Here is a 25,114-nt window from a genome sequence, read left to right on the forward strand (position 1 = left end):
GAGATGTCGGGATATTACAATAGGAAGCTGCACTATAAAAACAGAGCTTGCCTGACAGCGAATTCCACCCATCTCCCTGCATTGTGTGGGTGTTTCACGGAGCTCCTTACTGTATGGATCCCCCCTCTTCATTGGCCACAGCCACAATTGTGCTTTTCTCTGCTGCTGCATTCTACACATGCAACATCTTCCTTTGTAACTGTGCCTTGTTGGTGACTGTTTATGTGCTGCTTGCAGTGGTTGTGGGGTTAGGTGCTAATGGTATACTGAGCACAAAGGAACTCAGTCCTAACACTTAGGAAAATTTCTAAGATACTAGACTATGGGCCAGATGTAGGTAATCACATATTACTTATTCCTAAATGCCGAATTTTACCGATTCGGTATTTAGGAATCGGTAAATGTGATGTAGCTAATGAGGCCCATAGGAATGAACGGGAATTACAGATTCGGTAAATACCGAATCGGTAATAGGGGGAAGACCTACAAGGTTGGCAGGGTGGCACATTGACACCCTGTTGCACCCCTGTATAGTGCATGGGTGCGCATGTGGCACACATATTAGGCTACCTACATCTGGCCCTATATCTTCATAATTCAGGGGTAATCCTGCTCTGATACATGGGTTCCATGGCCCATTGGTCCAGCTTTATAAGCAGAGGACAACACAGACAATAGTATTTCCACTGGGTAATTATACCAGTAGTACCATTTGTCCCACTGAGCCTTCCCTGAAATTTCTTTTGAACAAGGGCTGAACTTTGGGCACATCACCTGACTGATTTCTTTTAAACTACAGTAGTTAAAACGTGTTTATTTTGTAAGATTTACATGAAATGCTTCTTCAATATGTAGTTGACAGTCAATTGTGTTTTAGCGGGCTTTAGCACCCATCTTCATTCTACCTACTGCATTCAGACTACATGCTGTAATAGAACGTTGCGATGTTGAGAGGTCCACTTAATACAACAGAGTGGTTCATAACTGATAATTACTGGCGAGCACAGGCTTTCTGTTTCTACATTCCACTGTTTGTATTGTGTTCTTCTCTGTTGAATTTAGAACAGTTTGCCCTCTGTGGGTGGAATGTTCTCATGGTATTATTGCCCATTCAGCAGTATTGGTTGGTAAATGCTTCCTCTCCTGTAATTGACCTTTGTTCACACCACAGTTCTACAACCAGAAGAACTGGTATTTAACAACTGTTATAGTCCTTGAATGCTGGCTCTACTGCTATCAAGAAAGCATTGGACGGTTGGAGTTTCTGTCTACAAAATTAAATTTAATCTGAAATTGACCAAACAGGAATAACAAGCCCTCAGGGCTGTGAGTGATGGTTTGAATCTCACAATTAAAGCTGTTGATAAAGCAAGAGGCATCCTGAGTAAAACTATAACTAAGTGCGTTGCCTCAGTCCTTTTTTTTCTGGATATGCCTTTGGAGGGATGCAACGGAGGAGATAAGGTGAACTACTGATTAACTAATGAAGCAGTTGAAGGCTACATTTCTACAAAGAATATGCACTACTTAACCACCAAGACCACTGATTCCAATGTTTTATGGGCTATTTCAAGTTCATAAAAACCTTTTTGACCCTCCATTTTTCCTGATTGCTTCAGAGATCAATAAGTCTTAGAGTCACTGTTCAAATAAGTGGACTTTTTTGTTAATCCTGTAGCGGAAGGAATTCTGAGACACTTATAAAGCACCAGAGCCACAATTACTATGGTGGAGGGTATCTCATATATGAGAGAATAAACCTCATGTGAAGTATTATTACTCTGTCCATCACCACCCCCCTTTTCCAAAATCGGTTTTATCCACACTATGTGTGGGAGGGTATACTCAGACGTGAGTCCCTTGCTCATTGCACCATCAGGATTCAAACAAGCCGGGCCGAAGAAGGCTGTGATGCCAGAAACCGGTCCCCGGAAGCTTGTTTCCTTCCCAGTATAAGAATTGGCTTGGTAGTTTGGTTTGCCCTGTTCCCATCATGCACTGGGACAGGAACAGACTAATTTGCATATAGCCAGGTTCTGAGCTGGGATGGTGCAGTGAGCTAAAAAACGGTGATGGATTAAAACCATGATCTATTGACTTGATAAGAGTATTCTGCATCATTCAAAAACTCTGTCCATCACCACCCCCCTTTTCCAAAATCGGTTTTATCCACACTATGTGTGGGAGGGTATACTCAGACGTGAGTCCCTTGCTCATTGCACCATCAGGATTCAAGCAAGCCGGGCCGAAGAAGGCTGTGATGCCAGAAACCGGTCCCCGGAAGCTTGTTTCCTTCCCAGTATAGGAATTGGCTTGGTAGTTTGGTTTGCCCTGTTCCCATCATGCACTGGGACAGGAACAGACTAATTTGCATATAGCCAGGTTCTGAGCTGGGATGGTGCAGTGAGCTAAAAAACGGTGATGGATTAAAACCATGATCTATTGACTTGATAAGAGTATTCTGCATCATTCAGAAACTCTGTCCATCACCACCCCCCTTTTCCAAAATAAGTATTATTAAGAGGCCTTCCTAAAGACTACTTCCCAAAAGCCCAATTTTGATTTCTCTAAATTTACCTTGCAATATAAATAATATTCCTTTTTTTGTCCCTGAGGATTTCATTGACAAATGCGTGGAGCCATTTTGACTAAAATGTTTTTATATTTTGTATCAGTTCTTTCTGCAGCAAAAGGGTACGAGTATGGGAATGACCTTTGTACCTAGACTGGCAAATTTGTACATAGATATTTTCAAGGCAAGATTTATCTACAATGAGTGTTACAGTATAATCTATTACTGGCTGTTTTACATTGACAACATAAATTTTACTTTGTGCAGCTCACGTTTTGAGTTTGACAATGTTATGAACTGCTTTAATGCTGTAAACCTGAATCTAGCCATATGTCTAAGGACATCAAACTGTTCATTGATATATGGAAAACGAATAGAGAAGAAAGACTACATCATGATTCAAATATCAAGGAGAGAGACAACAATTATTTGTTGCACTATTATAATGCCCATCTGCAATACTTGAAAAATATTTTACCTTATGGCAAATTGTACATATATTGTTGAGTTTTGTAGGAAGGTTCCCACCTTGAAAGCTCATAGTTAGGGGTTATTGGAAGAACATTGCTAGGCAGGCCTTTAAGCCAGTTTTCTTTCCTCATGTGAGAAAGGCTGAAAGTGACTTAATACTGTATCTATCCACTTGCAGTCCATCCAGTCAGACTGTCACCAATGTAGTGCTGTGTAATTTATAAGCATTGAATACCGTTAATGGTTATAACATTAAAAGAATGCATGTCACTTAAGCTGCACAATGAAAATTTCTGTTACAGGCCAATGCATGCCACTAATTCCCTCATATCAATTGTGCTAAATGGTGAGATATGTTACACCTATGTCAACAGCTTGTCATAGATTACAAGCATTCAGTGTAAAACAGTGTGCTCCTCATGTACTTAAGTGGCAATTTGCTGGACCCTGCACTCTTGCCGCCTAAGCTGGGTTGACTAGGCCTGGGTGGAACTTGCGGAGTTTCACTCTACGGAATTCCACGAAGTTACAAAAAACCTCAACGAGATTCCACAGAATTCCGCGAATGGGCAGAAATAGGCACATGGTGCTGCTTGCGTTGTGATTTAACACTGGGAGCTCCTTCTGAGCTGAAAAATCAGCACAAATGGCACCATGCAGCACGCCATCACAATCAGATTATCTCATTCTCATTAGCTGCCTCTTCTTTTCATTTACCTCCCACTTTCCGTGCTAAATACTCGTTATTGACATTTGCACTGCAACTTGCTTATGATGCTTTTCTTGTTTCTTCTCCCCCTCATGTCACATGCTCTCTGATACACCTTCACTAAGATCTTTACTTCTTAAACATTCCAAAGCTTCAAAAATACTCAATAACAATGAATAGAACATATTCATTAATTGATTTAATGTAAATTCTTTCCACCCATTTCCTCTATAAACCCACAACCCTCTACACATAAAAAAATCACATAATTAATTGAATTATTAATTAATCACTTAATAAAAATTAATTAATTAATTAATTTACAATAAAGTAATTAACTATAACAAATAATGAATAACAAATATGTAATATTAATATAATTATACATTAACGAAATCATAAAAATTAATTACCAATTATTAATGAATTACCAATTAATTAATAATCAGTAATAATAAATAAAAACATATTAATTAATTAATTAATTATGATTAAATTACTTCCCACCCTATTCCCCTATAAGCCCACAACCCGCTCTGATACTAAAACGCAAAATGTACTTTAAAAAAATTACTAATTTCTAAACATTTAAAAATGTATGAAAATACATAACACAATTTTTTTTTATTATTGACAACTATATTTTTGCTAACGATATTACTTACTTCGATTTTACTTACTTCGATATTAAAAAAAACGATATTACTTACCTTAAGATCGATATTCTGGTCAACGATATTCTTGACTCCGATATTCTCTCCCTACGATATTAAAAATTCGATATTAAGGTAGGTCGATATTTAAAAATCGATATTGTGACTGTGCACCATATATTGCATCAAACATCACTTGAATATTGAGTGAATGACTGTTTTTTTCTGTTTCTAAATATGTACTTATTGTAAGACGGAGGACATATAAGAACTTGGGTGCCATCAATACATCTAATTGCATGCAGAAATTGGGCAATGTAGAAATAATAAAATTTTGCTAACTGCAACTACTGTGCTGTGCTTGGTAAAGTTACATGATGATGTATTTTCTGTGCCATTGTATCCAGGAAGTCCTTAAAAAACCTAGAAAGGGCACTACACGATTCCCCACCTGCAGCAGCAATGACACCCTGGTAGCTCCCAGAGGTTAAAAGATGGAGTGAGCATGGTACCTGCACATGAGTGTCTATGGCATTACTTCTGAGAGTTTTTCTCTCAAGCTGAGGTCTTACTTCTGCAATCAGGACTAAAATACCTTCACCACTCAGCCTGTACTCAAATATTTCCTCCTCTTTTTGTTGGAAGAGTATCACCCTCACTCTGAATATCTGTTCCTGTCTCCTCCTCCTTCTCTGAAGGGCATTGAGAATCCACATCCTCCTCGCAATTACATACAGCACTGCCATTGTCGAACACCCTGATGCATTTTGGGCCCTTTTATATATATTGCACCTAGTTACCACTTGATCAGGGTTGGTGGTAATTTGCACATGCAAAATCCACGTTTTGAAATTAGTTGGTATTTGTGAATGGTTGGCACATACTATTTTCAAATCGGTATTTGGGAATCGGTAACAGCGGCTCGCAAACTCTGGTCACTAGAAATACAGATTCAGTAACTTGTCGGTTCCGAAAAATAGCACAAAGAATCCATTTGGTACATTCGAAGATGCCATTTTTGCAGCCGTAACCAGTTTGCGCCTGCTTGCCAATTCGTTAATACTTGGTACATCTAATTCTAAGTCTTCGTAATGCTTATTCACCTTGCGTATCAATATTAAAGTCCAAATAAGTCGATTTAACGTATACGTAGCTTGAAAATAATTTTTGTTTTATGGCATGAAGATTGAGTGATATCACATGAAAAATGTACAGCCTTAATTATTCTCTTTATTAGTAATTTATGTTGTGCAAGTGCAGATAATGATGTGAGTTGCTATCCATGCGTCAATATTATAAACCGTTTCTGTATTGAAGAGTGAGATGCCCCAACCAGAGTGAAAATCCCCTTACTGATTAAAATGTTAATGTATCCGTACGTTCATTAAGTCGCAGACATAATTTACAAGATAGATGTTGATTGAGGCATTCAGTGAAGATAAGTCGAATTCAGGCAACATGGAGGCGTGGATAATCATAAATACTGCACAAATATTTTTGAAGATGAATTTGTCTTGAATATATATGATTCTTTGGCTGTAGACTAAGTTGCAAGAGAACATAAACACTAAGGAGATTTGGGCATCTACATATGTACTCTGAAAAGCTTGGAGCACGTACAAGTAGTTTAAAGAGCTTGGAGCAATACAAGCTTGGTGCAATACAATTGATAGTGTGATGCTGTAGTAAGTTCTCTGGGTACGTTGGTGTGCAGTGAGGAATATAGGACACATGGGCATGTAAGTGATGAGCCTGGAGCCCATGGATTCTGACATCCAGCATAGGAAGCCTGAGAGCACAGACCGCTCAAACAATCAGTAAAGAATTTAGGACGATATTAAGGGGGTCGTTACTATGGCGGGTGGATATTGCGGGCGCTATACCCCCGGGAAACGGACCGCCCGCAATGCTTTTGGCTGTCCCGCACCTACAATTAGAATGCGGCCACCACACTGGTGGGCGCATCCCGCATTTGTAACATTGCGGCGCTGCAATGCCACAAAAGCAAGTTGTGCCTTTCAATGCACAACGTGACAGACACCGCACGGTGCTTGCCACGTTGTACATTGAAATGCACGGGGGTAACATAGGTACCCCCCATGTGCATCCCCCAACCCCCAGAATCCCTGGGGGTCCGCTATGGGCCCCCAATGTCGAAGACCGCATGCCTTTCCGCGGCGAAGGCATGTCCCCGCATGCATACTAATATGGAGGACAGACACCGCCACCATATTAACAGCTTTTCCGCCCGGGAGGCAATCGGGCAGATTGCCTACCGGCGGAAAACCGGCGGACGGTCTTTCCGTCGGCCAGGGTCCTCCCCGACATAGTAATATGGTGGGGGGAATTGGCATGCGGGCGGGCACAAATATCGGGCGGATCGCCACTGCCATGCGGGCTTTGGCGATCCGCCCGACATGCTAATGGGCCCCTTAGAAAGGGATGAGCTTGTGCACATGAACCAACAGTGAGGAGCAAAAAACACAGTTGATGGACAGAATGTAGAACAATGTCATACATTCACCCCAGTACAAGGATCTGGGCCTAAATCCATCGTTTTTTTGCACTCCACACCACCCTGGGTTAGACACTGGCTATATGCAAATCAGCTCTGACCCTGTGCCTCATGGGAACAGTCCAGTCCGAACTACCAAGCCATGTCTTTCCCAGACCGGAATCAAGCATCCAAGGACCGGTTTCTGGCTATCAGCCTTCATTCAGCCTGGATAGCTTGACTCCAGTGGTGTGGAGAGCCTGGGACTCACGTCTGAACATACCCAGCCCACTCGGCGTGAAAATTGCAAAAAACATAGTTGATGGACAGAATGTAGAACAATGTCATACATTCACCCCAGTACAAGGATCTGGGCCTAAATCCATCGTTTTTTTGCAGTCCACACCACCCTGGGTTAGACACTGGCTATATGCAAATCAGCTCTGACCCTGTGCCTCATGGGAACAGTCCAGTCCGAACTACCAAGCCATGTCTTTCCCAGACCGGAATCAAGCATCCAAGGACCGGTTTCTGGCTATCAGCCTTCATTCAGCCTGGATAGCTTGACTCCAGTGGTGTGGAGAGCCTGGGACTCACGTCTGAGCATACCCAGCCCACTCGGGGTGAAAATTGCAAAAAACACAGTTGATGGACAGAATGTAGAACAATGTCATACATTCACCCCAGTACAAGGATCTGGGCCTAAATCCATCGTTTTTTTGCACTCCACACCACCCTGGGTTAGACACTGGCTATATGCAAATCAGCTCTGACCCTGTGCCTCATGGGAACAGTCCAGTCCGAACTACCAAGCCATGTCTTTCCCAGACCGGAATCAAGCATCCAAGGACCGGTTTCTGGCTATCAGCCTTCATTCAGCCTGGATAGCTTGACTCCAGGCACAGGGTCAGAGCTGATTTGCATAAAGCCAGTGTCTAACCCAGGGTGGTGTGGAGTGCAAAAAAACGATGGATTTAGGCCCAGATCCTTGTACTGGGGTGAATGTATGACATTGTTCTACATTCTGTCCACCAACTGTGTTTTTTGCAATTTTCACCCCGAGTGGGCTGGGAATGCTCAGACGTGAGTCCCAGGCTCTCCACACCACTGGAGTCAAGCTATCCAGGCTGATGAAGGCTGATAGCCAGAAACCGGTCCTTGGATGCTTGATTCCGGTCTGGGAAAGACATGGCTTGGTAGTTCGGACTGGACTGTTCCCATGAGGCACAGGGTCAGAGCTGATTTGCATAAAGCCAGTGTCTAACCCAGGGTGGTGTGGAGTGCAAAAAAAACGATGGATTTAGGCCCAGATCCTTGTACTGGGGTGAATGTATGACATTGTTCTACATTCTGTCCATCAACTGTGTTTTTTGCAATTTTCACCCCGAGAGGGCTGGGTATGCTCAGACGTGAGTCCCAGGCTCTCCACACCACTGGAGTCAAGCTATCCAGGCTGATGAAGGCTGATAGCCAGAAACCGGTCCTTGGATGCTTGATTCCGGTCTGGGAAAGACATGGCTTGGTAGTTCGGACTGGACTGTTCCCATGAGGCACAGGGTCAGAGCTGATTTGCATAAAGCCAGTGTCTAACCCAGGGTGGTGTGGAGTGCAAAAAAACCGATGGATTTAGGCCCAGATCCTTGTACTGGGGTGAATGTATGACATTGTTCTACATTCTGTCCATCAACTATGTTTTTTGCAATTTTCACCCCGAGTGGGCTGGGTATGCTCAGACGTGAGTCCCAGGCTCTCCACACCACTGGAGTCAAGCTATCCAGGCTGATGAAGGCTGATAGCCAGAAACCGGTCCTTGGATGCTTGATTCCGGTCTGGGAAAGACATGGCTTGGTAGTTCGGACTGGACTGCTCCCATGAGGCACAGGGTCAGAGCTGATTTGCATAAAGCCAGTGTCTAACCCAGGGTGGTGTGGAGTGCAAAAAAACCGATGGATTTAGGCCCAGATCCTTGTACTGGGGTGAATGTATGACATTGTTCTACATTCTGTCCATCAACTGTGTTTTTTGCAATTTTCACCCCGAGTGGGCTGGGTATGCTCAGACGTGAGTCCCAGGCTCTCCACACCACTGGAGTCAAGCTATCCAGGCTGATGAAGGCTGATAGCCAGAAACCGGTCCTTGGATGCTTGATTCCGGTCTGGGAAAGACATGGCCTGGTAGTTCGGACTGGACTGTTCCCATGAGGCACAGGGTCAGAGCTGATTTGCATAAAGCCAGTGTCTAACCCAGGGTGGTGTGGAGTGCAAAAAAACCGATGGATTTAGGCCCAGATCCTTGTACTGGGGTGAATGTATGACATTGTTCTACATTCTGTCCATCAACTGTGTTTTTTCCAACAGTGAGGAGCGTCACGTAAATGCACATACATGGGAAAGCCTGGGTTAAGTGCGGCTCAGGAACACCGAAAGAAACATTGTCTAGTCAATAAATTCAGCTTCTAATGCTGCTGCGCCCTTATAGTAGGGGTCACAGGCAATCCCTCTCAGGGCAAAAACCGGAAGGTGGGGGTTCCAGCATGCGAACTACAAGTGAAAGACTTTGAGCCCTCCACCCATAGGAATCTTTCAGATACTATACGTATTATCTGTATACAGGTATGAAGCACATTATTAATATCATTTCACACACCTTTTCTGTATGACCGAACACCCTGTGAGAGAGAGATTTGTTTGTCTCCTGAAGTTAATACCTATATCAGAATTCTTGTGTCATGTTGTATGTTTAGCACAAGTTCTTTACCTCTCATGGTATCTTCACACTATTTGAGTGAATAACTGACACACCTTTGGGTCTATGGACTATTCCATAGTGCAATAAGTGTCAATATTGAAACACAGCGACTCCACATAGATATTATTGTTGTTATCGTTTTTCCTTGTTCCTGATGTTTTAATCGATGTAAATAGTGGGCATTTCCATTTCAGTGTTTAATATCATGTTATATATTTCATTCAATGATTTCTGTGACGGAAACCTGATGAAGGCTTTGCCGAAAGGCGCGTAGTGCAACAACCTACCGCCAGTTTCTGTACATCGTGTTTATTTCACTGGTACACTATTACTATGTGACTATGGTTTTTCATCGCTGAATTGTCTGTTACAAAGAACTAAGTCACACAGATTTCTGTGTATTACATCATGTATCATTAACTTTGAATACGATGACACTGAATGATTGTAATATTGGTTTTATAAAAATGAATATTATATAAAATAGCAAAAAACAATGGTTCACAATGTTTGATTAACTAGAATATCATATCTTTTTCTTAAAAAAAACTTTATAAAATAAATATTATTTGAATATACTTGAAAGATTTACTGCTATTGTTTTGGTGATTGGTCTGAAATTGTTATGCCCGCAATTTTTGATATTCACCGTGCCCAGGTGTACTTTTACCCGTGGGGGTTGCAATTGTGCCATTCAATAAGCTTTACCATCCCTACTGTTTTAAAGGAGAAACAATGTCATTTACCACCGATATGAGAGAGAGAGGCGTCTGCACTTGAATGGCATTGGATGATTCGAAGCAACAAGGAGGCAGAAATCATAAATTCTCTGGATTTGTAATTGCATCTATATATAGCTTACTACCCATGCGAGGGATAATAAGAGCTCTGAATATGAAAAAAGTAAAGATTTGTTTGTCTTTTTTAAATGGTGGTGTAGTAATTCAGAGTACATTCAGCAGCCACACTTTTTTGCTAACAGCCTCTTACGTTCGGGGGACTGTAGTTGTGGTCCTCCAAATTACTAAGACTAACCAAACAAGCACTGGCAAAGCAAATAAGTCTCACCTATGTGAGCTATTGTCGTTGTCACTGCTTTTACCTCTTGGTACAAAAGGGGGTGGTGATGGACGGAGCATCTGAACCAATCAAACACTCACACCCAGTCAACAGATCTGGGTTTAATCCATCACCGTTCTTTAGCCTACTCTGCCACCCCAGTTCAGACATGGCCATATGCAAATCAGTCTGACCCTGTGCCTCATGGGAACAGTCCAGCCCGAACCGCCAAGCCATGCCTTCCCGGGACCGGAAACAAGCTTCCGAGGACCGTTTTCTGGCATTTCAGCCGTCTTCAGCCCGGCTTGCTTGAATCTAGTGGCAAAGTGAGCAAGGGACTCACGTCTGAGCATACCCTGCCAACTTATGGCAAACAAAATGGTACAAATGGGGGTGGTGATGGGCGGAGCATCTGAACCAATCAAACAATCACACCCAGTCAACAGATCTGGGTTTAATCCATCACCGTTCTTTAGCCCACTCTGCCACCCCAGTTCAGACATGGCCATATGCAAATCAGTCTGACCCTGTGCCTCATGGGAACAGTCCAGCCCGAACCGCCAAGCCATGCCTTCCCTGGACCGGAAACAAGCTTCCGAGGACCGGTTTCTGGCATTTCAGCCGTCTTCAGCCGGCTTGCTTGAATCCAGTGGCAAAGTGAGCAAGGGACTCACGTCTGAGCATACCCTGCCAACTTATGGCAAACAAAGTGGTACAAAAGGTGGTGGTGATGGACGGAGCATCTGAACCAATCAAACACTCACACCCAGTCAACAGATCTGGGTTTAATCCATCACCGTTCTTTAGCCCACTCTGCCACCCCAGTTCAGACATGGCCATATGCAAATCAGTCTGACCCTGTGCCTCATGGGAACAGTCCAGCCCGAACCACCAAGCCATGCCTTCCCTGGACCAGAAACAAGCTTCCGAGGACAGGTTTCTGGCATTTCAGCCGTCTTCAGCCCGGCTTGCTTGAATCCAGTGGCAAAGTAAGCAAGGGACTCACGTCTGAGCATACCCTGCCAACTTATGGCAAACAAAGTGGTACAAAAGGGGGTGGTGATGGACGGAGCATCTGAACCAATCAAACACTCACATCCAGTCAACAGATATGGGTTTTTCTTTTTTTTTTTTTGCAGAGTTTTAATTAGCGCGAACTAGAACCGAACCGAATCAGTTATCAGAGCGCTTTACATAGCACCAGTTACGTTACATGAGGACACACTTATGCCAACTTATGGCAAACAAAGTGGTACAAAAGGGGGTGGTGATGGACTGAGCATCTGAACCAATCAAACACTCACACCCAGTCAACAGATCTGGGTTTAATCCATCACCGTTCTTTAGCCCACTCTGCCACCCCAGTTCAGACATGGCCATATGGAAATCAGTCTGACCCTGTGCCTCATGGGAGCAGTCCAGCCCGAACCGCCAAGCCATGCCTTCCCTGGACCGGAAACAAGCTTGCGAGGACCGGTTTCTGGCATTTCAGCCGTCTTCAACCCGGCTTGAGTGAATCCAGTGGCAAAGTGAGAAAGGGACTCACGTCTGAGCATACTCTGCCAACTTATGGCAAACAAAGTGGTACAAAAGGGGGTAGAGATGGACGGAGCATCTGAACCAATCAAACACTCACACCCAGTCAACAGATCTGGGTTTAATCCATCACCGTTCTTTAGCCCACTCTGCCACCCCAGTTCAGACATGGCCATATGCAAATCAGTCTGACCCTGTGCCTCATGGGAACAGTCCAGCCCGAACCGCCAAGCCATGCCTTCCCTGGACCGGAAACAAGCTTCCGAGGACCGGTTTCTGGCATTTCAGCCGTCTTCAGCCCGGCTTGCTTGAATCCAGTGGCAAAGTGAGCAAGGGACTCACGTCTGAGCATACCCTGCCAACTTATGACAAACAAAGTGGTACAAAAGGGGGTGGTGATGGACGGAGCATCTGAACCAATCAAACACTCACACCCAGTCAACAGATCTGGGTTTAATCCATCACCGTTCTTTAGCCCACTCTGCCACCCCAGTTCAGACATGGCCATATGCAAATCAGTCTGACCATGTGCCCCATGGGAACAGTCCAGCCCGAACCGCCAAGCCATGCCTTTCCTGGGCCTGAAACAAGCTTCTGAGGACCGGTTTCTGGCATTTCAGCCGTCTTCAGCCCGGCTTGCTTGAATCCAGTGGCAAAGTGAGCAAGGGACTCACGTCTGAGCATACCCTGCCAACTTATGGCACACAAAGTGGTACAAAAGGTGGCTTGGCTTGACAGTTCGGGCTGGACTGTTCCCATGAGGCACAGGGTCAAGGCTGATTTGCATATGGCCATGTCTGAACTGGGGTGGTGTGGAGTGCAAATAAACGATGGATTTAGGCCCAGATCTCTGTCCTCGGGTGAATGTATGACATTGTTCTGCATTCTGTCCATCAACTGTTGTTTTTGCATTTGTCACCCCGAGTGGGATGGGTATGCTCAGACGTGAGTCCGATGCTCTCCACACCACTGGAGTCAAGCTATCCTGGCTGTAAACAGCTAATAGCCAGAAACCGGTCCTAGGATGCTTGATTCCGGTCAAGGAAAGACATGGCTTGGCAGTTCGGGCTGGACTGTCCCCATGATGCACAGGGTCAAGGCTGATTTGCATATGGCCATGTCTGAACTGGGGTGGTGTGGAGTGCAAAAAAACAATGGATTTAGGCCCAGATCTCTGTACTGGTGTGAATGTATGACATTGTTCTGCATTCTGTACATCAACTGTTGTTTTTGCATTTGTCACCCCGAGTGGGATGGGTATGCTCAGACGTGAGTCCCATGCTCTCCACACCACTGGAGTCAAGCTATCCTGTCTTAAGACGGCTGAAAGCCAGAAACCGGTCCTAGGATGCTTGATTCCGGTCCAGAAAAGACATGGCTTGGCAGTTCGGGCTGGACTGTTCCCATGAGGCACAGGGTCAAGGCTGATTTGCATATGGCCGTGTCTGAACTGGGGTGGTGTGGAGTGCAAAAAAACGATGGATTTAGGCCCAGATCTCTGTACTGGGGTGAATGTATGACATTGTTCTGCATTCTGTTCATCAACTGTTGTTTTTGCATTTTTCACCCCGAGTGGGATGGGTATGCTCAGAGGTGAGTTCCATGCTCTCCACACCACTGGAGTCAAGCTATCCTGGCTGAAGACGGCTGATAGCTAGAAACCGGTCCTAGGATGCTTCATTCCGGTCCAGGAAAGACATGGCTTGGCAGTTCGGGCTGGACTGTTCCCATGAGGCACAGGGTCAAGGCTGATTTGCATATGGCCCTGTCTGAACTAGGGGGGTGTGGAGTGCAAAAAAACGATGGATTTAGGCTCAGATCTCTGTACTGGGGTGAATGTATGACATTGTTCTGCATTCTGTCCATCAACTGTTGTTTTTAAACTGATTTTACCTCGGCTTCTGTGCAGCAAGGCTGACAGTTTAAAAAAAGTGCAAATAAAGAAAGCACCGTTTCCTACATTTCAGATGTGGTTTAGTCGATTTCTGGCCACCTATAAACAGGAGATCGCAATCTATGGAACTAGAGGCAAAAAAGCTAGACTTCTTGGAGAACAGATCTGGGCCCCAATTTCTAGCTGGTATACTAATCTGAGACCTCCGGTTGTCCATCCCCCGACCTGATTGGTGTATTTGCTTTGTATGACTTAACTTACATATAATTTATTTAGCTATTTTATAGTACGTTCTTCTAGATGTTATAAGCACGAATTTGTATGTAATTTTTTCTTTTTCTTTCTTCCTGCTTATTTTCTCTTAATGCTGTTTTCTGATTGTAATATCTCCTGTATACTCAATGAATTTGTATTATTAAATCTTTTTGTTTGAATTTTGCTCAATAAAAAAAAAAAAAAAAAAAAAAAAGAAAGCACCATTACGCGTCCAGCAGCGGCCTCATCAGAGCACTTTAAAAAAATCTGCTGACCGGAGGCATCTTATTCTTAGCAAGAGGGAGGGCACGCAACTCAGAGGGTGTAGATGCCTCCTATCCTGCACACCTGCGAGTAATAAAAAAAAAGCTTTATGACACAGCTAGAGCTAGCTATGTCACAGGTTTAAAAAAAAAACTTTCAGCCAAGCTGCCTAAGAGCTGAACTGCTAAGCAACATGGGCAAAAACATTGACAACGCCAATAGAGCGCATAGGCAATACCTATTGGTTTACCAATGGTTTGTATGGCATGACTGGAGGGTGGGGATGGAAGCATCAACGTGGGACAAGAGGGTGGAATGGTGTAAGAAACAATGTGGGATAGGAGAGTTGGAAGCAGCAAGGCACAACAGGAAGAAATGGACAGGAACAACTCAGGCAGGCAATAATGTGGGGTGGGATGGGGCAAGCAACAATGGGGCAAGCAAGCAACAACATGGGACAGGAGGGTAGGAGGAGGCGATCAATAATGTGTGGTGGGAGGGGGTAAGCAACAACGCGAGGCAGGAGGGGAAAAGCTACAACAGGGGAAAGCAAAGCAACGCTGGATGGGAGGGGGAAGCAACAACGGGCACAAGAAAAACAACTCAGGGAAGAAGGGTGGTAGTGAGGAAGCACAACGCAGGCAAGCAACACAGTTTGGTGGAAGGGGGAAAGCAACAATGAGTGCAGGTACCAACGGGGACATGCAACAACGGTTGGGGGGATGGTGGGAGGGGGCAAGCAACAACTGGGTTGGGAGGATCGAAGGGGACAAGCAATTTAGACCTCCTTAACCTATATTTTCAAACGTATTTCTGTTTTTGAAATAAGAACTATAGCCTGCATATAAGCCTCTTTGCTGATCTTCTGGAATAGAATCAGTAAACAGAAACTCAGTTGAGGGTTAGAAACAACATTTTCTATTTTTGCTTATTTTCCTTGATAATTTGCTTTTCCCTTTGAGAATTTGCAAGGTGAAAGAATCCAATGTGAACTTGAGATAGTGTTTACTGTCAAAGGCTGTTGAAGAAATGGACCAACTGAGGTCATTGCACGTGAAGTTTGCAGTACTGCCCAAATGTTTACACTTTTTTTTTAAACTTGAATGATATAGAATAAAGAAAAAAATCACCCACTCCGTATTTCACAACTTTTTTTTTGCCTCTGGCTAAATGGTGCAATATTTGCTGCACACATACACAAGAAACGAAGTGAACAGATTTTGCCTCAAACTTAGTCCCACTTAAGTCCAGATCTGAAATGTGGAGAAGAATGAATTTGCTCCTATAATTAATATGCAAACATACGAAAAACCTCCTGCATGTTTAACACTGGTGCCGAACTTTATAGAACCACAGCATGTAACATTAGCAATGCTACAACAACTGGGGCAGGTGAGTTTTCACCATTTTGTTACTCAAGTAATGTGCAAAGCAGCAAAATCATTTTGCAAGTGTGTATTCCTAAAACTATTTTGGGAATGGGGAAACAGATCCTGAAAATATTGCAAAGATGAATTCTTGTGAGGCCTCACAAATCATTTTACTTATGTTCTAACAAAGGAATCCTAGCCCTTCACCGCTTTTCCTGTACTGTTTTTGCTGCTACTCGGCCCTACAACCAGTTGTGCCGGTGCAGAATGTGACCTATAAAAATGTGTTTGACATAAAAAAAAATGGATTTTTCCTCAGAATTATACAAATATTAAGGTAGAAAATGAAAAACTAACTAAAGTCCTAATTAAGCAAATGCAGGAACAATATTGCAATACGTATGCACTAAATTTTTTCCACTGTTGCAAAATAAACTGTATGTTATGTGATGCAAGCGCAAAAGTGTCTGTAAGTGACACAAGCTAAGATTGGAGCAACAATTGCTCTCTTCTATGCATTCAGTACAAATGCTTTAAAATACATTTACTCATTTTCTACACTGGTGAAAAACATAAAAAATTATGCATCCTGCACATTTAGCGACTAGTGATCCATAAGCCAGTGGCTATAGAAACACATGCACAATGAAATTTGTCCTAAGGGGTAAACAAGTTTCTCCAACTGCCCTTCAGATTCCACTCTTTTATGTAAATTAGATGTTGTGTGACTGTGCCATTCCACTATGCCTATCCAGTTTTAGAAGCAAAGGTCTCTGGAATGATTGACAAAGGCATTTGAACCATAATCATATATTTATGGGCAGCAATGGCTTTGTCTACCCCTTTCACAGAAGGATTCCTGACAGGTATATGACATGAGTGTGTAAAATTACACCACGTAAACTCCAATCAAGAGGTGCTGAGTAAGCAGAACAAGGCATGGTTTGCTTTGTAATTTGTGAACGACCACAGACTTGTGAATTTGTGGTCATTTACAAACTCTGATTTCACCCTTTCTCAGTTGTAGTTTTATTCGAGCAAACAGATTTACAAATCCATGTCTGGGATGGAAAGCAAACAAATTATTTACAAACTTAGGGTGCTAATGGTGAAGAGGTTGCCCCACCTACTAAAGTGTTTTCCCCTTGGAGAAAAAAAGAAGAAGAAATGTTCATTTATATATTCATTGAAGTTCCATAAAATATCATTGTATGCTATGTACAAAGAGGCATGGGGGAACGGCAGCCCTGGGGATATGTCACGTGGCATTCCGATTAGTACACCTTGAAAGCTGTGTCATGAGTTGACTTGCAATAAGTGTGATAGTATGTTCAAGCGCAGTTGTAAATCTCCACATGTACCTTTACACAGGTGAATAGAACTGTCAGAATTTCTGTTAGTTTGAGCAATACTTCAATAATACTTAGCTATAGATTTTAGTATATGTTCAATTCATAACATGTATATTTGTAAAGTGCACATTCGCCCCTGAGGATGCGTCTATTTATTGTTATCCAACGGTGAAGAACTTTATCTACCCCAAAAAGATGAAAATATAAGTGGACACAACAGGATTCAAACCTATGGTTGCAGCGTCAAACACAGATCCATAGCGTGGATTCATTATTTAACTGAGCCACGAGCCTCTGTTCTACACAGATGTTATTTATATTCACAAAGTAAACTGTTCAGTCTGCTATGCATCATATTTGCTTTGATGCATGGTCTATTATTTCGACTATGTATCATATTTTTCATGTTATATACATTTCAGTGTGTGCTAAAATCATTTTACTGCTTGGTATGCATTTCAGAAGGTTCCATTTATACAGCTGTAATGTTGACATGGATGGCTTCCAGTATCATTGTTTGTGGGTGGCTATACCAATGCATTGATGGAGTGCAGTACAATACAATATAGTTTATTAACATGACAGGTCCAGTAAATGTTTCCAAAATAAACACATACATTGCATTACATATTATGGTCTCTCCAGCAGCTGTTCTTTCATTTTACAGGATATTTGGACGTCCATGTTTTATGCAGTCTGACCTGCATAGACGTATTTTGTTTCCATCTTCACCATATCTGGCAGTTCTGTTAGGCGTGTGCATAGCTTCCCTTCTGCAAATATATGAAGTTTTGGGTTCTCAGGTGTCCTGGGTGTCTTAGCAGTTGGGGTAGTGTAGGAGAAAGTGCGTTTTACTCTCTTCTTTTCCTTGGCAACACTGTTGATACATGCTATCTTCTCTTGGTGTGTGGTTGTAACTGTGTTGGACAGTCTCCATTTCTAGACTGTGGTCAAAAAGTCTGAATTTGGTGAGTGTCTGTGCTTAGAGGCTTTCACTACAGTTTGTTTTCCAGGACTAAAGGTTCGTCCCAAAGACACATAACGTTTGTAATGTGCTGTGATGCCCCATGTGTGTCAAAGTGTGTGCAATGTGTAGTGCTTAGTTTGTGGCTATTCTAAGCGCTCTTGCTTGTAACCTCTCGGGTTATGTTCTCGATAGCTGTTTCAGAGGGACCTTAAGGCTCAGAGATAGCATTCTACCGATTATTTGAAGGGTTTCGTACTTGGTTGTGGTGCCTGGTAGAGGAGGACATTTTGGTCAATTTACTTAACATGGTAACAGAATTTAAAACCACATTCCTGTTAACTGAGCGACAGCGGATATCTACCCATTTCTGAACTGCCAATGATTTGGGAAGTTTCTGTACAAAAGATAATGTGCATGCAGAATATGTGGTGTAGAGCCTTTTAATATGAATTTGGCCCATTCTGAACACCCTTTATTGCTGTTCGACCATACACGTCTCGGCAATTAAGTAAGGTTAAGAGATCATGCCGACTAATAGTTTTTGCATTAATGTTACTGGTGGGTACAAGTGTCCTATTTGTTTCTTAATAGTGTATAAATAAGCAAGGCATGTCTTTTCTTGAAGTGCCTCCATTAAAAAATTCTGGATGCAATTTTTCTGATTTCCCTACGTTTATTCTTTGCAGTATACTTCTAGGAATCTAAGACTTGAATGGAGGACGTCTTAGGCGAGCGCTATGTGTTAGGACGCGTACAACATGCAAATTGTTTCTGGCCACTAGTCATTAAACTTTGGGTATTGACTACCTACAGCAGCTCGGACTAAAGTTGAACAGGTTTGTCTGAAGTTCCCCTTTTGACAGTCTTCCCATCTTGCAAGGGAAGCTGTTAGGGAGAAGAATTCCTGCAGCAATTGTAGACAACTTTAAAGAAGGTGCTGTTTCTTCCACAATGGAGCTTGACTTCCAGGACTCCAAAGTTAAAATGAGCCCAATAAATCTTACCGTTTTATATGTTTGCAAATCTCATTGGTAGGAAAGTAGTTCTAGTAGTCTTCCAATTAGTGGAAAAACCGAGGGAGACTGCTGCTTTGCTCCCCTGCCTGCCGTGAGTTTGCTCCCCTGCCTGCCGTGAGGGTCGGACCGCAAGGAGGAGACGAGGGAGACTGCCACTTTGTTCCCTGCCTGCCGTGAGGGACGGACTACGTGTCCCAATAGCCCTGCGCCAGCAACACCTGAGGCGCATTAGCCTCACCAGCATTTAACTTCTCGCGGCACCCGCTCTGCGGGTGCCTCTTCGCTGTGGAGAAACCGAGACGGACTGCTGCTTTGTTCCCTGCCTGCCGTGAGGGACGCACTACGTGTCCCAAGAGCCCTGCGCCAGCAACACCTGAGGCGCATTAGCCTCACCAGCATTTAATTTCTCGCGGCATTAAGCCCCTCCTGTTGTTTGTACTTAACTGATTGTGGTACCCGCTCCGCGGTACGCGCGTGGGCGCGTGCCGGGCAAAGCCCAGCCAAGGGCATGCCCGTTTGAGCCCGTTTGAGCCCGTTGGAGACTGGTGGAGGCTGGGCTGGGCCCCCTCTCTAACTTCATCAGATTCAAGGTCAGTCATCTGCTACATAATTGCTACTACTAACCACTATTCCTCTCCTGAACCCAATCATAGCATTCAATGTGGTTGTAATGTCTGGACATGAGGGAAAGGGCAGGAAAGCTCCAATGGGCGGGCATGTAGTTGGGACTCTGGACCAGTTTATCACAAGGGCCACTTCGGTGCTGGCCCATGAAATTGCTATAACTGAGCGTCACCTTTCCCAGGAACTTGGATTCGTTAAGCGCTCATCCATGGGTGATTTGATCTTGGCACAAACTCCGGAGAGGGATAACTGCAAAGTCACAGTTCCTGGAGTCTCACGCCTAAGTGATAAACTTTTGTTACAGGAGTTGGTGCCCGTTCCGATTGACAGGGAGTCTGACCAGTCAAGCAGAACTGCATGCAATAACACTCAGGCTACCAGTATTGATGAACAGGTAGCCACTTGCTCTTCTGTGGGGGGCACCCCGAAAGGTTTGTCCAACCAACCTGTCCAGACTATGGGGGCAATTCCAAAGAGGAAGCAAGGAGGGGGTGCACTGAGGGGAAAAAGCCCCAAAATGCCTAAATTGAACAAGCATGGAGACCCTCCCAATGCTATACCTCTAAGCCCAGGATTATCACACCTGAATATACCCTCCATAGTCGCTCCGCCAATGACCTCTCTTGTTGGCTCTTCGCCCTTAATGGATGAGGGTTTTTGGCTAAAAATTGGCGGCCTCATTACTTCTTCCTTACAACCCCTATTCGATAGGCTTTCATCGATTGGGGATAGGTTGGTGAAATTTGAACAATTGACTATAAGCAACCTAGATGGTCTCCAGAAGATCCTACCAGTGAATGGACAGGATAAGGAAATAACAATGGATGGATGTAGATGTTTGGGTGGCAGCAACCTGACTTCTGATGTCCATGCCCCTGACCCAACGGAAGGTGCACCACGCTGGAACATTGTAGCAAGCTCCATCGCTGACACGGGCGGCACCCTTTTGGAAGTTCGTGACTCTGCCAGGGGAGGGAGAGAACAACCACAAATATTGGAAGTGGGCCCGGCCATAATCTCACAGGGGGGTGCAAAGGGATCTTATAATTACGAGAATATGTTGTCACACATTGATTTGCCCCCTGAGTCAGCACCTTACGTTGTTGTTTTGACAGGGGTCCCGGGTTTCGCCAAGGGTAGTTCTGAATCATATATTGAATTAAAGAATAAAACCATCCATTGGCTGAAAACCAACAGACCCCTTCCTCCAAATATACATAGACAAGTCCTGTTTGCCCGCAGAGTAAGTTGGGTAGGTCGGAGAAAGAAAGATATTTTAGGCAACTGCATAGTAGTCAATTTTAGAGATAGACGGGCAGTGTGCCATATTTGTGAGGGGCCGCACCAAAACTCGAGAACCTCTATCCAGGCACTGGATCTCAGCTACTTCTATACCACTACATCAAGTGTGGAGTCGTTTGGTTATCAGGAAAGGACTCGAGAGGGGTGACTTTTATCCAGAAATTCCATTAATAGAACCGTGCTGGATGGTTTTGGTTTTCTCCCTAGTATCCCCCTAAGAAATAGATATAGTGTTCTTGATATGGTTGATTGACTAGTGCCAAACCATATATCCCTCCCCATGTCCTTTAATCATTTGGGTGATTCTACTCTGGGTATGGGGTTTGAGTTTCTGGGCCAACAGTCAGAGCAAAGGAGTGTCTTGGGGCATAAAGAGAGAAAGAGAAATAGCGTACTCGGTTCACGTGAGGGTGTGGGTAATTTGGTAGTTGAGTCTAAACTCAATAGTGTAACAACTGGTGAGGAGGGTTCACATTCCCAAACCTCCATGATTATTGTTAATAACCCAGGACCGATAGTAAACACAGACAGTCAAGAATTGGAGGTGAATCCCGAGGGTGAGACGGAAGTAAGTCTAAACGGTCTCAAGTTCATGTCATGGAATATAGCAGGACTAATGGGTAAACTAGAGCAGCCAGACTGGGGCAACTTTGTTGATGCTCCTGAGATTTGTCTTTTCCAAGAAACTTGGGCCTTAAAATCCTTACACAGAGTAGGCTTTGCAGCATATAATCAGCACTGAAAGGTGCAAGAGGCAGACCATCAGGGGTCTATGCATATGGGTGAATACACGCCTAGGGTATACTGTGAAGCGAATAGATACCCACTCACTGGATATTTTATGCATCCTCCTCACCAACGCAAATTTACCCAATCTGGCCGTCATCAATGTCTATTCTAGGCCAGTAAAACATGGGCACACATCACCAACTCTGGATTATTTGGTGGCCCTACTTGTTACACTCTCGGGGAAAGTGTCCTCTATTATAGGTGGCGACTTCAATTGTCATTTCGAACACCTTAATGGGTTGTTAGCACCGATTACTTCTGAGGAGGATGTAATATTATCAATTACTGCAGCTAATACTTACCCAATAAGGGGATGGACCCTCTTGATCCTACAACTGACCTCCCTAACTCTCACGCATTCGCTGAGGGCTTGTAATGGCCGGTTCCCAGACGATATTCCTGGGCATTTCACCTTTAATAAATCGGCCCAGGAATCTATAATAGACTATATTTTAATAAACACTGAAATCTGGCATAAAGCAGTTAAGTTTTGTGTCCTCCCCAGGGCAGAAAGTGACCATAACCCTCTGGTCAGTACATTAGAAGCACAAGTATCAGAATTAGGGCAAGCTTTGGACCATAACCAATATGACAATTCAACAGTGGTAGATGGCAGTCGGGGTATCCGTTGGGGTCTAATAACCCAATCCCCAGATACAATGGCAGACATGTACTCCTGCGTTACCCCTATGCTGGAAAAGGCAAGTCATCTCACAGGCATCGGATCCTGCGAGGATGACAATATAGAGTTGGGAAAAGTACACCAGTACTTGGTCGCAACCCTGGTGCCCTTTTTTTATAGTAACAAACCAATCAAGAGCAATCGCCCCAGAGAAAAAAATCTCTGGTATAACTCAGCTTGCAGGGACGCTAAAAGAGCGCTCCTAACATGCCTCAAAAAGGGTGATAGTCTAAGTATAAGGGAAAGTAGGTCTTTTAAAAAAAAAAAAAAAAAATTTTACATGCTAAAACAGAATGGGAAATGGAGAGATTGCAGGCAATAAAAAATGCTTTGGATCACAAAGATACAAGAGGCTTTTGGAATTTGGTCCATACTGGACGAGTTGAGAAAAAGACTACCATTGAGCCTAATATTAGTGAGGATGCCTGGCGTCTTCATTTTAAGGATTTGAATTCAAGCCCAAAAGAAGATCAAAGCACGAACGGGAACACATGTAATGCCCGAACTTCAGCTTTTTCTGGGAATTCCCCGCCTTATACCTTCATCGAGGTGTTTGCTGCTATTGCGAAGGTACTATCAAACAAGGCCCCTGGGCTAGATAGAATCCCTGGGAACCTGTATAGAAGCGGACAGTCAGTGTGGGCCGCATACCTTCAATTGCTCTTTAATGAAATCCTTAATGGGTTGTCGCCTCCCCCTACATGGGCTGGGGCAGAGATCATCCCAATCTACAAAAAGGGGTCTCCATTTGACCCTGTAAATTACAGGCCAATTAGCCTCATCGATGTGTCCCAAAAAATCTATGCTAGAGTGTTACTGGGCAGGCTCCATGAATGGATGGAGGACCATGATATTTTAACTCACATCCAAGCAGGTTTTAGAAGCAAAACATCGACCATAGATCAGTTGCTCAGGTTACAACGGATCTATTGGAAGCATATAGTCCTCGAGGGTGGAAGTTTGTACTTCACGTTCGTGGATTTAAAATCTGCCTTTGATATGCGATCAGCGGTGGGGCATCTTGTTGGACATGGGGGCCCCATCGTATTTATGCCACCAGTTCAGACGCCTCCATGAGGGAACTTTTGCAAGGGTGAGGGTGGGTAAGAATGGGAAACTGACATCTCTCTTTCCCGTTGAAAAGGGGGTGAGACAGGAGTGTGTGCTCGCGCCAGCTCTTTTCTCCCTTTTTCTCAACGGGTCAATTGAAGACCTTCTTGCTGTTAAAGACATTGGCCCCACAAAACTGGCGAACCGCAAATTTCCTGCACTAAAGTTTTTGGACGACACTCTGCTCCTCTCGAAATCATTAATGGGAGTGCAGCGCGGTGTAGAGGAATTTAGTCAGTTCTGCAAGAGGAGGAATCTGGTGGTTAACATCAAAAAGACAAAATATATGATCTTTAACGCGAATTCCATCAACTGCCCACACCCCAGAATGGATGGTAGACCCTTGGATAGGGTCTCCATCTTCGATTACTTGGGATTTACCCTAAACGATAAAATGGGGTGGGGCTCACAAATCAATAAGACTAATTTAAAACTACCCCAGGCCATCGTGGGATTTTAAAACTTCACAAAACCTCTGCTCTGAAGCCATAAGCCCGTCAGTCGAAAGTTCAAGCTAGGGGATCCACCTTGTATGGGGCAGAACTGTGGGGGCATTGTGCAGCGAATGTCCTCACAACAACTGAAAATAGTTTTATGAGACAGATTTTAAGTCTGCCCAAAAACACACCCCTAGTACCACTGAGAATGGATCTGGGTATCTGCCCTATTGCGGATCTAACATCTTCAGGTCCATTGCTGTACTGGCGACGGCTGTGGAGCACCCCAGAATTGGTCCATTACAGGGAGGAACTAAAAGTGGCACTGTCCACATTGGGGGTGGGTAGAATCTCGTGGTTGGCCTTCATTAGGGACTCATTTAGAGCAATGGGTAGGGAAGACTTATGGCCTGCACCCGAAGTAACATGTGCAGAAATATCAAAAAAATCTCTAGAAGGTGCCATGAAGGAATATAACCTGTCACGCATTGTACAGACGGCTGACCCATCCAGTCTAACATATGTTTTTTTTATATTAAGTGCCAGTATAAGTTTGAGCAAGTGATAGATACCATACAACCTGTTTTAGCTAAAAAACTATTCCTGCAATTTAGATATGGGACGCTCCCACTTAACGCCCAAACTAATAGGTGGGAAGGTTGTATAGGCCACCCCTGCCCTGGGTGTCTAGTGGAGGAAGAAATCGTGATTCACGTGGTTCTTTTCTGTTCGGCTTATAAGAGTCCCAGATCTAAGTGGGTGATCCAATTCTGCAGAAACCTGGGTATTAGAAATTTCACAGAATTTTTT

At 43.8% G+C, this 25,114-nt stretch overlaps 1 long non-coding RNA gene across 1 annotated transcript in view; it reads left to right on the plus strand.

Annotated features, from left to right (window-relative positions):
- Positions 1–25,114, plus strand: part of LOC144761304 (uncharacterized) — a 315,977-nt gene that overhangs the window by 151,183 nt on the left and 139,680 nt on the right. The window lies entirely within an intron of this gene.

This window comes from Lissotriton helveticus, chromosome 6 (genome assembly GCF_964261635.1).
Source record: "Lissotriton helveticus chromosome 6, aLisHel1.1, whole genome shotgun sequence".
Lineage (NCBI taxonomy): Eukaryota > Metazoa > Chordata > Amphibia > Caudata > Salamandridae > Lissotriton > Lissotriton helveticus.